Source organism: Silene latifolia, chromosome 10, assembly GCF_048544455.1.
Source record: "Silene latifolia isolate original U9 population chromosome 10, ASM4854445v1, whole genome shotgun sequence".
NCBI lineage: Eukaryota > Viridiplantae > Streptophyta > Magnoliopsida > Caryophyllales > Caryophyllaceae > Silene > Silene latifolia.
Genome location: NC_133535.1, coordinates 156,182,859 through 156,193,055, shown reverse-complemented (window position 1 = coordinate 156,193,055; position 10,197 = coordinate 156,182,859). Strand labels below are relative to the sequence as shown.

Sequence of the window (10,197 nt, the reverse complement as noted above, 5' to 3'; positions counted from 1 at the left end):
CCATGAGTCCATGACAGATCAAAATTCAAGATACCTACTGGTTATTACTGTTACATAAATTGTCTAATGGATCTTCAATCAACAACTCCAAACTAAACATTAGACATCTCAACACTTATAAAATCAATTAGATAACAACAACAGGAGAAATGGGAGGATTAAGATTTATATATTTGATTAAATACTCGAAAAACAACCGATTACAAAATCACTATTTGCGAAAGCATTCCGTGATTTGCAATCCTACTATTTCACCATTGTAAAAGCCCTTTTAACCAAAATCGAAATAACTTGCAATTAGCTATGGCAGAAGGAATTAGGTAGAGAGAGAAATGTAAGCTAAGTCTGCAAAAGGGTAATAGAAATGACAAGGTATTCATTAATTTAGGTGTACAACGGTATTTATATACATGTCATAAGGTAATATACATGTTGTCACACTAGCTCACAGCTATCATGGAATCCAAATAGAGGAGACCCGTGTATCATATACACAAATTTTGCAGACTGTATGCCCGTTCACTTTGCTTAATGTTGTATTGGTTGAGACTGAAAATGTTTCGCTGTTGTTGGATGTGGGTTCAATCTGACCCGTGTATCATCCACCAGGCCTGGCCGAAACTTGCTGCAATAACTCCTGCCTTTGTGCGGGTTCGAGATCAAACTTTGTCGTAGAAATCGCGCGATAATGTAGTCCTTTGTCGGTTCCACTCCAAAAGCAGTACCCACAGCATAAAGTCGTGATCCAACCCCGTAATTCGCTACTCCGTGTTTTATAACCTTGGTGAAATCATCCTTGTGCTTCTCACCTGACTTGTGCAGCTGCTGGTAGTTTCCGTCAGGCATGTCTTGCCCGAAAATCATCACTGCAAAAGCCGAAACTGTCTGGAAAAGGGCAGGTATGAAGAATGCAATCCTCCAAGCAGTAAAGCTCTTGACACCAATCTTTACATGAGATTGTATACGAATGGAATTATGAGTTGCACCTCCTCCAAGGTTTCCCCATCCACCTGAGAAGTACGGAACACGTTAGCATCAAAATTGTCGTTGTGACACTCTTTACTGATACAAAAAAAAGGGATTTTTGCCAGTTATCTGAGACCCCATTGGCGGGACCTACTACAGGAGGTGAAAACATGGAGCTCATCAAGAACTGAGTCGAAACAAACATGGCCAAAGAAAAACCAGTGAAAAATCGGACCAAAAGAAACCCGGTAGCTGAATCTGCACTGGATGTCAGGTACACAGCAGGCGCAGTCAAGAGGGTCAAGGATATGTGTAATGACAGTTGTTGCATAAGATCCTAAAATAAAGTCCTGCGACCAACTTTCCTTTCACTTTCAAGAGGAAAAGGTTCTGAATCATGATATAGGCAATAATTTTGAATAATGGCCACTGGCCACCTTATAAGTTATTGGTCACCATAACTCAAAGGACATGACTACAAAATTTAAATTTTGATTCATACTAATACATAATTAAAATTGTGGTGTTGGTTAAATCTTGCAAGTTTTATAAGTTTCTAACTTGGGGAAAAACCCACTTAGCCATTCAATTGAGCAAACTTCACTCTCGTCAATAAAGAACAATGTAGATCTCCAACCTTTGCAACCAATTGATCTTTTATGTCAGCCACAACAGCAAAATTAACTCTCTCAGCATCACTAGAAAAGAGGGAAAGAAATAGTATGACTATATGAAAGAACACAAACATAGAGAAAAAATAGTTTATGTAGGGTTGATGCGAAAATGAGCAGAGCAACGAGGCATACATAGGCTTAGGAAGTTCATCTTCTGTCAACAATCCATCCTTCACCAGTTCTTCAAGAGAAATGAGAAGTGTGTTTCCGCAATTGGCAGTCTAATTTCAAATTAAAATCATTCACATTCCTGTAAATGTCCTTTGTTTTCATTTTATTTTGTGATTGACGGTCATTGAACTGATTTAAACATATCTAACATTCTTCACAGTGACTAATTAATATCTCCATGTTTTTAAATGTGACTACTTGAGCACTATCTACACAACTTCAGACTCCATGAAAACAATTGTGTTACTCAACTTAAAATTCTATACAGGAGACTGAAATTGTAGGGAATGAACAAAAAAAGAATAAAGAATAAAACCTGGGAAGTGGCCTCAAAGTGAAGGAGATCACGACCGAGGGCACTGCCTGTAACCAAAGTACCTTATTTTATCTTCTTCGTAATCCTTTCACTAGAGTACGTCTTACCTTGATTCACAGGGCTAGAAATAAACCATAGGAGTCGCCTTAAAATACCAGATACAACAAATACACATGGTATTATTATCGGATACACATGGTATTACTACTAGATACACAACTCGATTTGTGTATCCAGTAGTAAAACCATGTGTATCCCGGCTGGTATTTTTTGTATCCACGATCTAAAGATCAACTGCGACCACCCACCTGGCCACCACCACCATCAACACACCCGATAATAATTCATTTTTTTTTTTTTTTTTTTGGTGAAATGTAAGTATATATAAATCACGAAAAAAAACCGGTTCCAAATACAAGAGATTAGCCCACTCAAACTGAATGGACTAGCCTCCAACTGATCACGGCCCAAAGCCTTACAATTACCCAAAGGACAACAAAAGGAAATAGAGAAATCTCAGACCAACAAAACAAATCCTCATGTCTTCATCTTCAACCTCAGACTTCCCCAATTCGATTTCACTTCCTACCTGTCAACAACTCCAGCCAGCGACGATCCCTGTCCCCAGCCTTAGTGAACTTCATTCCTCGCATTCTAGATATGATTTCCTCAACTATATCACGAGCTACAGCTTTCGGGGTAAGTAATTTAAGTTCAAACTTACTTAAATTCCTTTGTCGCCAAATATGATACATGGTAGCATTGATAATAGCGTTGATCACATCCTGTTGCAAAGAGGATCCCCGCATGTTCAATCTCCAAGTCAGTATATCCCGAGAGGGGAGATGAACCCGAACCCAGGCGCTGATGATATCCAGTATAGCGGTGCTATATGCACATTGGAAGAAGAGATGTTCATTATTTTCGACTCCATTTTCACAAATGATACAGGTATCATCCTCGCTGATCCCTAATTTATGCAGCTTCTCTTTCGTATTTAAGCTATTATGATGGTAAAGCCAGGAAAGCATGCTGTTTTTAGGTATCGACCAGTTAGTCCAGACCAAATTCATCCACTCTATTTTGTCTCCTTTAGTTCTGAGGAATTCATAGCCTTTCTTGATAGTGTATTCTCGACCTTTCTGATCCACCCATTCACCGTGATTATAGGCATCTGCTAGTAAAACCTTAACTTGGCATATTTTTCTCCAATACCAACTAGAGTCATTGGAGGGAGAATAATTCTGCCAGGTTGTGCCTTTCAGGTAAATATGGTTGATCCATTTGACCCATAGGTGGTCAGGTTTAGCATGGATCCACCATACCCCTTACCAAGCTGACCTTGTTCCATAGTAGATCATTTTTAAGTCCCAGTCCTCCTTCTTGTTTGGGTTTGCAACATTTTTCCCATGAGACCAAAGGAGATCTGATGTAGTCCACTCTCCCATCCCAAAGGAAAGTTCTACATATAGCCTCAATCCTTTGGATGACACCTGTGGGAAGAATAAACATGGCTGCCCAGTAATTGTGGAAAGTTTTTAGGACTGCCTTGACAAGAACTAGCCTGCCTGCATAAGATAGCTTTCTAGTACCCAACCCTCTAATTTTGTTCACAATTTTATCAATCAAGGGTCTGCAATCATGTGCATTTAGTCTAGTAGTCTTGATGGGAACCCCCAAATATTTGAAAGGCAAAGTTCCTTCTCTGAACCCTGAAACCTGTAGAATCTCATTCTTTAGTTGATCCTTCACTCCATTAAAATAAGCATTTGACTTGCCCTGACTCATCTTGAGGCCTGATGAATTAGAGAAAGTAGCAAAAGTTCTGAGAATAGTCATTATGGAAGGGGCATCTCCTTTGCAAAATAAGAGAAGGTCATCCGCAAACATAAGATGAGTAAGTTTTAATGGTTTGCAAAGAGGATGATATCTGAAATCATATCTGTCTGTGGTGTGAGCAAGAAGTCTTGAGAGATAGTCCATGCAAATAGTAAAGAGAAGTGGAGAAAGTGGATCTCCCGCCTCGGACCCCTTTGACCTTTAAAGAAACCAAACATGTTCCCATTGAGATTTAGAGAGTAACTTGCAGTAGTGACACATTGCATAATCCATTCTCTAAATTGAGTGGGCATATTGATAGCTATAAGCATCTGTTCCAAAAAGCTCCATTCTATAGTGTCATATGCCTTTTGTAGATCAATCTTGAACAAGCATCTTGGTGATATCGCCCCTCTACTATAGAGCCCGATTATATCTTTGAGATAAGAATGTTTTCCATTATGCTTCTCCCTTGTATAAAACCCCCTTGATTAGGAGCAATTACCTCAGGCAAGACCCTAGCTAACCTTTTACAAATCAGTTTAGAGATGCATTTGTAAATTACATTACAACAGGCAATGAGTCTAAATTGTAGGACTGAAGTAGGCCTATCCACTTTAGGAAGAAGTGTGATAGTAGTAGCATTCAGTTGTTTCAATAAAGAACCTGAATTGAAGAAATCAAGAATTGCATCACATATGTCATCTCCTATGATTTCCCAAGAGTCTTTAAAAAACTTACTTGAGTATCCATCAGGCCCAGGAGCTTTATCATTAGGGATAGAAAACATCACTTCTTTTATTTCCTCCTTGGTGACTGGTTCCATGAGAGTCAAGCAGTGCTGATCAGTACAAGTTCTCCCTTGCTGTACAATTTCAGAACTAATTCTAGTAGTATGTCCAGTAGAACCCAAGAGCATTTTGTAGTACTTGAGAAAGGCCTCTTGAATTCCAGGTTCATCATTGCATAGGATATCCTTATGATCTTTAATTTGAAAAATAGAATTCTTATTCCTTCTTGCTTTAATCACCCCATGAAAGTAAGCCGTATTACAATCCCCTTCCTGAAGCCAATGTGCTTTAGATTTCTGCCTGAGAAAATCCCACTTAGCCTGATTAAGAATCTTGGAACTTTGTAGCAATTCATACTCCTGTTTCATCAAGTCTTTGTTACCTGGATCAGCCACTAGCTTTTGCTGCAGGTTAAGGAGTTGAGTCTGGGACAAATCAGCCTTGTTCTCAATATCAGAGAATTGAGTATTGTTGAGAGTTTTAAGATTCAATTTTAAAGCTTTCAACTTTTTGACAATCCTGAACATTTTGGTTCCTTCAATTCTCTGATTCCAACCATTAAGTACACAGTCCTTAAATCCTGGAGCCAAGCTCCACATGTTAAAATATTTGAAAGGTCTGGACTTGGTAGTGCTCTTATTATTCATGCTTACCAAACAGGGAGTGTGATCAAAGTGTCCTTCAGGTAAAAAATTGGCAACCATATTAGGAAAGGCCTGCATCCAATCTTGATTGACCACAAACTTGTCAAGCCTACTGTATACCCTGGTTTCAGGAGGTTGCTTATTATTCCAGGTATAGTAAGCCCCTAGAGCCTGGTTATCCATAAGGCTACAGCTATCCAGGCAGTCTTGGAATGGTTCTGACTCAGAAGTAGAAACTTTACCCCCTAGTCTTTCATTAGCAGACAACACACAATTGAAATCACCTCCAACTGCCCAAGGCCCATGACTATATCTTGCTATTCTTTTCAAGTCTGACCACAGTGATTCCCTTTCAGAAATCCCATTAAAAGCATAGACTATAGTGTGATAAAATTGCAACTGTGATCCCTTCTCAGTGATATGCATATGAATGTATTGTGCATTGTATTCCAAGAATTGCACATCAAAATTATTTGGTTTCCACACAATCCATATCCTACCTCCACTATGATAGGCTGAGTTAGTAGAGATACTCCATTCCTTAAAAACATTATTCATAACATTATTCAATCTCCCTGGTTTAATTTTAGTCTCAATGAGACCAAATAGACCAGCATTATTAGACTGTAAAAAATTATGTACATCCAACTGCTTCTTTTCCCTATTCATCCCCCTCACATTCCAAAATCCAAGATTCATCATGGATCAAGGTGAGGAGGAGCATTACCATCTATACCAATCCCTTGTTTTGGAGAGCCAGAGAGATTCTCCATATGCATAGGGGATGTCTGAGTATTCCTGCAATTATTGTCCTTACCTTGCTTAGTAACTCTTAGTTTTATGACAGGTGATGTTGCTCCTGTCACTGGCATCACTGTCCTGGTCCGAGGAGTTTTGGGCTAGTTACATTCTCGTAAGAATCACATTCTCGGGCAAGTCACATTCTCGTAAGCTCCACATTCTCAGGGCAAGTCACTGTCCCAGTAGAGTCTCCCTTAGTTAAAGTAACATCTTTTTTAACTTGTGCAGGCTGCTGAATGACAGGCTTTGACAGAGTACCAGTTTTCTGAACAGGTCGCCATACCTTTGCTGTAGTCTGAACTTTCCTATTTTTATTCTTCCTGCAATTTTGTTGTTCATGTCCAATCTGACTACATTTAGAGCACACAGTAGGTTTCCATTCATATTCTACAACAATTTCACATAACTGTTGTTTTTCATCAAGAAATTTGACTTTACTTGGAAATTTTTGACCTAATGTTAACTCAACCATAACCCTTGCAAATCCCAATCTTGTTTTTTCAGTGGTAGCAGTATCACTTTTGAGGTACTTCCCAATCAGGTTAGCAATTTTTGGCAAACTATTGCCCCAAAATTTTAAGGGTAAGTTCTGCAATCTTACCCAGCCGGGACTTTTTTACCTCGTCCTTGGTCAATTCCACATCGGTGACCATGGTTTAATAATAAGGGGTTTATTATCAAATAGAAAATATCCACTTGAGAGACGACTTGTTTCATTTCCTCTCGTATTAAACCTAGCTAGAAATATACCATTTGGAAGAAAGGATATTTTGTCACGTATACTTACTCGATTCGTTTCAGAAACCTTCCAACACTTGCCATGGTGGATTAGCCCCTACAATGAAACCATACCGCTTGTTGCCAATACTCCAATTCTCCTTGGACATCATCATCTGACAATTGAAGTAAGTCATCTTGTTCTTCTTCAATAATCTGCATAATTTTCTTACCATGTCTTTGATACCATATTTCATCTTCTAACACTTCATTGTCAAGTGCTTCTTCCTCAGTCACATCCTCAACGAGTACCTCCTCCAGATCATAGGCCGGGATACCTTGGATTTCATGAATGCTCTTATGTTTTTGCCCCTCCTCAACATCTGGTTTGCCAATAGCCTTCAATTTCTCAGATCTTAAAGGGTTCAACACATCAAACTTATTGGCCGTGCTATGATGTTTATTAGTTGCTGATTGAATTGATTTCCTAGTCATTGTAAACCAGAAATTCGATAAGATTATGCCCTAGAGATGACGGCTGTTTCTCTTTCTATCTCTAGGTTAAACATCATAAGACTTTATTCTATCAACTCTCCTTGAGCCCATGTATCCCGATAATAATTCATGGTATGCCTAACATAGCGCATAAAACTTTAAAAGTTGATTTGATTAGTTGTTGACTTATTAGGAGACATGGGTTCTTGTTGGTGTTGACAGGGAGAACATATGAGATTGAGGGAATAATTGCCATTCAAAATCTACACTTGTTATAAACTAATGGTGGTTGATACCTGTTAGAATAAGTCTGCCCAGATTTGAAATATTTTATATTAATTCCAAATGCCGCATGCATCAACTAGGGAAATGACCAACTCTTTGAGACACTTCAAAGCCTGCAGAACAAATTCAATATTAAAAAAATACTCCGTAAATCCGTAATACATTGCGTTATAAATATCAAATGAATATATAAGAACGGAGGATTTACTCTCTACGCATCAGTCATTGTGAGGTGATTCACTTTTAACAAACAATAAGATATATTCCCTCAGACTTGATCGACCAAAAACATAAATAATTACTGCAAGACAAGGTAAACCAGAATTATTTCTGTGACAGCACTCGAAGAATAGACTGAAATTCCATAGTTTTGGCAATACACCTATGTTACTCAAAGTCGGATAATGGTGTCCAATACTAGTACATATGCAAGTGTTAGACTCTCCAGATACACATATGAGTACCCTAGATACACAACTCGATTTGTGTATCTGAAAATAATCATATCCCTTCAGATACACATATGAATACCCTAGATACACAACTCGCTTTGAAAAAAACACGACTTTGGAATAAAATCCAATTGAAACAGGCAATGCAAAGAAAAATGAGTTCCACAAACGACACAACACAACTACTCAAAAGCTGGTTAAAAAAACTTCACATTAAAGACAAGTCTGTTACCTGTATAAAGAGCTTCTTGTCATGGCCAGTTGCAGCAACTCGGAGAACAGATTCGGCAACTCCAACCGTGTTTGCCAAGCACGCAAAAAAAATTGTTTGCTGAATCATGTGAAATCTGCCACTCCAATGGATCCACTGGCACCCTGCATACACATATTAAACAAAAAATTAATCAAAATTCCACCACTTAAAAATCAGGATACCCATCATTCAAGTACAACTGATTAATCGAAGTTTCCAAAGTTTCCACAGATACGCAACACCACCTCCATCTACGAGCTCGCACCCCTCTGCACTCCTCTAGTCGGCACCTCTCGTACAGTCCTTCGACCCGCCGAGCGCCCAAAGATCGAGAGGCAGTGGCTTGGACCACCGCATGACCATCCAAAGAACACCAACATTCAACCCACCTGAAAAATCATAAATATGCAACCACCACCATTTGAATACTCCGATGACCAAAGACGATATACAACAATCTCATATCAGGATGTCATGCCTTTTGAATAGGACATGGCTATTTCATTAGTAATATATACATGTATCCAGAGTAATATATAAGTGTATCTAGAAGTACTATTCTATGTATCCACATACCATTACCATCAAACCCATGACCCATCACCACACATGACTAGTCCACCACCGCCTCCGCTCACTCCCACGACCATCACCACGCACAGCCACCTACTGCCCACATTGCCGTCACCACACACCCACAAGACCACCCGAGTGATCACTCTCACATTTTATGAACCATTGTCGCTGAATAAATCAGATAGTTTCATAGACGACATAGCACATATGCAAATGGGTAATATATATGCATTATCTACCATCAAAATCAAAAAATTGTTTGACAAAATACGATCTCAAAATCAATTACTAAACCCTAATTTTTCGAATTCCAATTGTTTAGTAAAACCTAATTTTGTAGATAATTCATGAAAAATGGAAATAGAAGTTGGAATTAAAGCTTACCTTTCTGAATATGGAGGTGTAGTAATGGAGTTAGTGTGCATGTGTATCGATGGCCTGCATAGAGGAAATGCGGGAGAGAGAATGTTAATTAGATGGAAGTTGGAGATGAAACGAGGATAGTGAAATGAGACGCTTAGTAGCGGTGGTGGCGGTGGCGGTGATAGTGGATGGGGGAGAAGGAAGTCAGATGTGGTGGTAGGGGGGATAAGAATGAGATTGAATGAAGTCAGGGGATGATGCGCGTGTTTTATTGATTTGGGGAGTTAAATGCGGTTAAATACGGAACTTTAGTTCGCACCGACCCGATATATATATATATATATATATATATATATATATATATATATATATATATATATATATATATATATATATATATATATATATATAGAAATAGGATCATATGAGTTTGGTTTTTTTGGTGAGTTACCCCTCTGAATCTGGACCATTGATCTAATCTAAGATGGATGGCTGAGATTAAATATTACATCTTGTATATAAAGATGGTATTAGGCGTTTAACTTCTTTTTTTCTCCATTTTTCCAGTAACTTTCTCTCTCTTTACAATCTCCTTCTAATATTCATCTTCCACTTTGTGTTTTTCGTGTCTTTCTTCATGATTGTTCTTCGTGCTCCTTCTTCGTGCTCAATTATTTTACTTCGTCTTCAATTTCGTGTAATCAGGTAATAAATTTCTTCTTTTTATACTGTTTTTTCGTTGAATGTGTTCAATTTCGCATTCAATCTTCATGTTCTTTGTTTCAATTTAATGTTTGTTGTGCTTGTAATCTTCAATTTATTCAGTTATCTTCATTATGTTGTTCAATTTATTGTGTTTATGTTGTTAAATGACA

General features: G+C 38.3%; 1 long non-coding RNA gene across 1 annotated transcript; it reads right to left on the bottom strand.

Moving 5' to 3' along the window:
* Nucleotides 1-765: 765 nt before the first annotated feature.
* On the bottom strand, nt 766-1,857 carry LOC141609412 (uncharacterized). Its single transcript, XR_012527414.1, has 3 exons — nt 1,773-1,857; nt 1,544-1,664; nt 766-1,010 (listed from the first exon to the last, which is right to left on the bottom strand). It is a non-coding gene; the product is annotated as an uncharacterized LOC141609412 (long non-coding RNA).
* Between the last annotated feature and the right edge of the window lie 8,340 nt (nt 1,858-10,197).